Here is a 6,497-nt window from a genome sequence, read left to right as displayed (position 1 = left end):
GCTGTCTGTGGATGTTAAGGATTTGGTCTGGGTGCTTCTTTATTATGCTGCTGAGAAGAAAATACTAAAGTAGATTACAAATTTTCAAGCACTGTTCTGTGCTAGAAGCAAAAATTCTACATTGTGAAACTGTAAGCTAGTAATACAGAATTTTCATCAAAACAGAATGGACCGTCCTGAATTCAGAGTGCATTGACTGAAGACTTTCTTTGAGCCACTGCTGGATGCAGGTATGCAAACAGCGGTATGAACGGCTCGAGGGAACCATTACTGGCAGGCCATGAATAGTTCAATCTCTGAGTGCTTCAGAGCAAGTAAGGATGGCAGCAAGCTGTGTAATCCCACGTAGCTCAGACTTGTGGTGTGCTCTGCATGCAGGGAGTAAAAAGCAGAGCCATGAGAGACTAACAGCCTATATTTCAAACCTGCCCTCTGCTTAAGAGAGTCCTGTGTGAACTGACTGTATTTCTCAGTACTTGTGAGTGAAGGTGGGTTGCACTTTCACTGAGTGCTTATTAATATTTTTTTCCACATATGTGCATATGACAGCCAAGGGACAGAAGTTTAACTTGCTTTTGCATGAGTGTTTCATGCATTCAGGTCACGCAGTCAAATCCTGCAAAAATGAAATAAATAGAGAATAGCCCCATGTTGGAAGCTTAGCTTGTCGGTGAGGTGTAGCTAGAGCAAGAGTTGTTCAGAAGGATCGCTGGGAAACGAAGGGTTTGCTGCTTGCAGAATCCTGTCCGGTGCTGTGTGCTGGTACCTGCAGCTGGGGGTGCTGAGGTGCCAATGACAGCAGCAGGCAGGATAACCTGAGAAATGGGTTTCTTGCTCACCGTTAGGTGGCAGTCGAAAACAAAACACCCAAACTCTGCAAACCGGGAATTATGGTTCCTTCCGAGACCTTTGTGCTAGGAACTTGATTACAACTAGTGCTATTTTCCAATAAATAAATAGAGAACATATCTGAGCATTAAGTGCTCTTCCCTTTCCACTTGGGATAGGTGGGCTGCTCGATGCTCCCCGGTGCTCCATCTAACAAATGTAAGAGGAAAACATGCACATCCAGAATTCTGTTAGAACTTCTGCAGTGTCTCTTCTTGTCATATTGGAACACTTTTCCTGGAAGAATCGTACCCTCACTGTGCTGAAAGAAATTGCTGCCTGCTTTTCAATTGGGCAGAATTCCCATATTGAAGCTGGACAGGGACAGTGAGAGCAAATCCCATTCCCTTCGTAAGCTGTGCGTGTGCCTGAATTGTGGCTGGAGCTGCATCAGCTGTTACAAAGTGTGGTCATGGGCATGATGGGCAGAAGCTAGAAATAAAATCAGAGCTTAGTCAAAGCTACCAAAATGCTGCTGCTTTTATAATTTTCTGATGCACCGCGTAAGCATGCCTGAGTGTTTGTGTACAGATTTTATTTGGCCTGAGCATGGACCACTGGTCCTCTGAATCCCTGCTTGTGGCAGACAGGCACTCTGCAGTCTTGCTGCAGGCTGATTACATCTTTTTTGTTTGCTAATAAAAAGCACATCCTTCTAAAATCTAGCTGAAGAGCAAACAGTGTGCAGCTGTACAGCTGCTCTGGGGCTGTTCATATCTTGACTAAGCCAGAGGAGCATGTTAGCCCGCAGTTGACATAGTCTGAAGCAATCATAGATGCGTGCCTCCGCTGGCACTGCTGGTGTCCCTTTGAGCATCCACAAGGCAGGTTGGGCCTTCCCCACTCACCTCAGCTTAGCCTGTAATTGGGAGCCACTTGTAGACAGGATCTGTGGCTTGGATAACAAATGATAGCAACAAGTCTCAGAAGGTCTAGAAGGAAAGCTGAAACTATTTCCATAGGTGGATGTTAGGAATGGCAGTTGTGACTCTACTCACACCAAACCAATTCTTAGATTTCACCTAGAGCAGACCAAGCTCACCCCCAAGGCTTCCTGCCAATGCTCAGCAGGCAGTACGAGTGGCAGCAGTGTGCTTCTGTACCAGAGGGACATTCGTGGCCATGGGGACCTGCAGGTGCTTCCTGTGAGTCTATTCACATGAGTAAGGGTTTCTCTCTCAAGTAGCTGTAGGGGCCCTGCAGCAGTGTTTGGCACCAACCGGTTCAGCAGCTGCCACCAGAGCCACCAGTGGTAGTGCTGTGCTCTGAAGGATTCTGAGAAGAGCTGTGCGAATGCACAAGAGTCACAAACACACCCCATGGTGAGAGCCCTGCAGCCCAGCCTGCTTCATTCCACGTGCCACAGCCTGAGCACTGTCACCAAGTGCCTACAAGGAGAACAACAGCGGGATAACAGGGAGCCTTTCAAACTACCAGGTAAATGTGTCACTGGCCAGGTATGCTCATTTAAGCTTAGCGTTACCAAAAGCCTGAGGGACTGTGATTCCTAGAAACGTTTGCATCAAGACTGGCTGTTCTTAAAAGGAAAAGGTAAAGATTGAGGGGCGGTCCTCTGGCACATGTAGTGCAGCGGAACCTGGAGCCCCGTGTCTGCGCCAGAGGCGATGGGCATGAATGGAAACATGGGAGGTTCAGTCTGAAATCAGAAAATACTCCAGAATTAGGGTGACTCCGCCCTGGCACGGGCTGCCCAGAGGCTGTGGGGTTCCCTCCTTGAAAACAGCCAGAAGCCACCTGGGTGTGGGCCTGGGCAGCCTGCGCTAGAAAGCTCTGCCCAAACAGGGATTGGGCTTCCAGAGGCCTTTTCTGATCTCTTCCATTCTGGGATATTTCTCTTGGCTTCAGGATCTACTGACACAACTCCGAACAGATTTCATTCTCTTCTGAGTTTCCTTAAACTCTTATTTTTGAGAAAGCAGAAGCAGTACTGCTTACCAGCGTGCCAGCTTACCGCTGTGTGGTAACAGCGGGTGAAGCCAGGGCGCTTCCTGATCAAGTTGCTATTCATTAATAGCAATTAACTTACATACCCTGATGTTGAGCTTCAGTAATCAAAACTGTTGGTTTCATTTTTTGTCAATACTCCTTAGGTAGCTAATATAGGACAAAGTTATCCTCTGCCACAAAAACATCACGCATGAGCTGTACAAGAGAAACAAAAGGAAATTATACCAGGTTGTTGCCTGCCTTCACATCATATATAGAATTTCCTATGTGTTCAGTTTCTTCAAAAATTGATACAAATGTCTGAAAAATAAGCTGTCTACACTGCATGAAGACAGGTTAAAAATTAATTACTTTGAAAGCAACACAATCAAATCTAGTTTCTTTAGCATATATTTACACACGAATCAGAGCTCTTAAGACATTTTATAGATTCCTGTTATGTTCTTAAGGCTGATCTTGACTACAAGCACTCTCATAGCAAACACTGGTAAAAGTTAAATAGGGCTTGAACCCAGCACAGATTATACATTTGCTGGTATCAGTTCTGATTTGTTTAGTTTTAGAGTTTTTACAGCTTAAGGACTGCGCTCCCAATGCCATTGGGCTTAATGCTGGGGGAGGAAGTGGTCCTGGCTCACGGTGAGCAGGAACAGCCACACTGAGGCAGGAGCAGCCCTTTGTCAGCTGAACAAAATCACACTTCTGTTCAGGAAGGCTTTTACTGCATTTGATTTCACTAAGAACTGAAGCTTTCAGCAAGATGAGCTATTTTTGTTTAGGGCCCAGAGATTCCCAGACTTTCCTCCTTCTGAGGAGCATCAGGCTTTGCCAGACCACGGCTCCCCACTGTGCCCAGAGCTCCAGCCGCTGCCATTCGCCCTCTTTGGGAGCCCAGCAGCGCTGAGCTGCAGGCCGCTGAGGCGTTCAGCCTGAAGCACAGCACACAGCACAGCAGCGGCTCCTTCCGGAGGATATTATTTTACCGGCTAACCGGCAGGAGCACTCTCACCGAGGAGCAGCATTTCCTTTGCTAGCATGGCTCAGAGTTCCCTTAGGAAACGTTTTCCCTGAAAGATTGCTCTTCAAATCGCATCAAATCAAATAGCATCATGTCACAGAAGCACTGCTAACAGAGACCGAGGAGGCGCAGTTACGCTGCTAGGTGAGCACACAGCCATCCTTAAGGGCTCCTCATAACACTTCTCTCCTGCGCTTGGCGTCCTCCCCCACAGAGCTGCTACATCTGCTTATGCTGCTTATAAACAAACACAGCTGTCACCATCTCTCCACCTTATTTATTTTGTGCCTGAACGTAAAGCTGCACAAAGTGAAGAACTGGAATGAAGTAAATGGAAGCAATGAATGGGAGTCAGGATCTTCTGAGGTTCAGCTGAAGGCACCGCAAGATTTCCCTTTATAGAGCTGAATTATTTCCTTATCTCTGGCGCATTTTTGGTAAAATGAATGCAGTGTTATTGCTCACATGATAACATTAACTGACACTAAAACCTAGAAAGTGTTGCTGAAACACAGGAAGTGCTCCAGGTTTCAAGCACTGAATTTAAGATCTGGTTGATTTGACTGGATGTGATGAAGTCAGTTTTTGATTTCCCAGAGTGAAGTACAATCAAGCAGCTACAGCTACAATCAAGTAGCACAGCGCTGAGACACAGAACGCTAACTGGAGCTACACCCCCACAACACAAAACCCTCGGCTGCCCTTGGCAGCTCTCAGTCTTCTGTCTCACGGCAGTGCTGTGTGAGGTCAGTGCTGCCTAGGCAAGAAAGAAACCTTGTCATTTTGAACTTCAGTATGACAGCAGCTCTTATTTGCAGTTCCACCCACTCATTGTGCACAGGAAGAGTCTGATTATAAAAATGCATTTATGGAGGGCCTTACAAGCCTTGGGTTAGATAAACTGCAGCAGTACCCCATAGAGGTGCAGAGCAGACCTTCTTAAGGTTCGTGCAGCAGAAGACTGCTATTCCTGGGGACACAGTTGGTAACTCTGGAGCTCTAATGAGCCTCTGAAGACTTCTAAGGCCAGGAGATGTTGAAGGAGAAGAGCACAGCAATGGGTTCCCCTTTTGGTCAGGACACTTGCACTGAACACAGCCAGCATCTGTTTTTACTCCAGATAGTTTTGACAGGCAGCGTATTTTAAGAAAAGAAAAAAAACACCACCAACAAATAACCCAACACAATGCATTACGTAGCAGTTAGTCAGTAATTGTCACTGAGTTGCTTGCTTTGGCTGATCAAACAGGACATTTTGCCCCATGTGACACACTCCGCATTCCCAATAAAATCTCCACCAGACTGACTGATGGGATAACCTACAGCAGAACTGCATTGATCTGAAGTGGCAGCTGGAGGCCAGACTGGCTCTGCTAAGACATTTCTCTTGTCTTTTTATTTAAACATTTGAAATTCTGTGATGTCTGAGCATTCACTGATTGTGCCCCACTCCTCACTGAGCAGATGCTGGCTGAGACAGCATCACTTCATCCTGTATGGCCACGAGAAAAGCAGGGGCTGAGTGTACCTGTGAGGTAGAAGATGATGTGTGCCTAGAGTCTGTGATACCTGCATCACAGGTGAATGTTCATCTACAGCATTAGGATACGTGCAGGATGAATCGTATGTATCCCAAGAGCAACAGCTACTGGTAAGTAACATTTATTTGCTCCAAGTGATCAGTAGAATCTGTCTCTGTACCAACAATCTCTTGTATCAGATACAAAACCCTCCACTTTGAAGCCTTGAGGCTATATTGCAACAGACAACTCTATGTTCAGAGCAAAAAGCACTTTCTTCTTTTGTATAAAAATATACAACCAGTCACCAAAAGGTAAGTTACACATGAGATGAAAGCTGATCCAACTTAGGAGACAGGACTGTATTTTCTGGGCAATCTGATGTAGTACTTTATCCAGGGAATGGCAGCCCTGCCTGTGTCAGGGGGTTGGAACTTGGTGACCTTTGAGGTCCCTTCCAACCCGAGCCATTCTATGATTCTATGATTTACTCATCAAAACTACAGCAGAGGACATAATCCCGCTGTTAAATCAGTCTGAGGCACACACTAAAGGAAATAACTGCAGTGAAATCATCAGTTTCTGCCCAACACTTTCGGAATGCAGTTGGACTTTTCTAGATCCTCCTCCAAGACAACGTATATATTTGCAATATTTCTTATTCATCATTCAGGACATGATGTTCCAGTACAGAATTCCTGATGTATCAATTAACTTGAGAGAGTTGGAAAGCTTACCTTGAAGTTGTGCACATAATGTTGACATTAAAAAAGAAAATGCTGCCAGCCATTGGTTGAAGTGCCAAAATGAAAGTGCTCTGCTCAGGCTCAAACCAGCCGCCTCATTGTTCCCATCCTATCTTACAAGATAATCAGGTATCCAGGCCATTCTCCACCCTTTCCTCATTTTCTCGGCAGGGAAGCATGAGATCAGCAGCTTTCTCCTCTTGTTCTCTCCCCTCCCTCCCCCTTATAATGACTGGTATTTGTTTTGATTTGTTGGAATTCCTTTTCTTAAATAGAAAAAAAATCCTGGCATAGAAAATGAGGACATCTGCAGCCTAAGGATGCTGTGTCTTGAGCCCCCCTGTAGTCAGACCTACT

Source organism: Lagopus leucura, unplaced genomic scaffold, assembly GCF_019238085.1.
Source record: "Lagopus leucura isolate 7727_CA_CO unplaced genomic scaffold, USGS_WTPT01 Super-Scaffold_100157, whole genome shotgun sequence".
NCBI lineage: Eukaryota > Metazoa > Chordata > Aves > Galliformes > Phasianidae > Lagopus > Lagopus leucura.
This window is presented reverse-complemented; position numbering follows the sequence as displayed.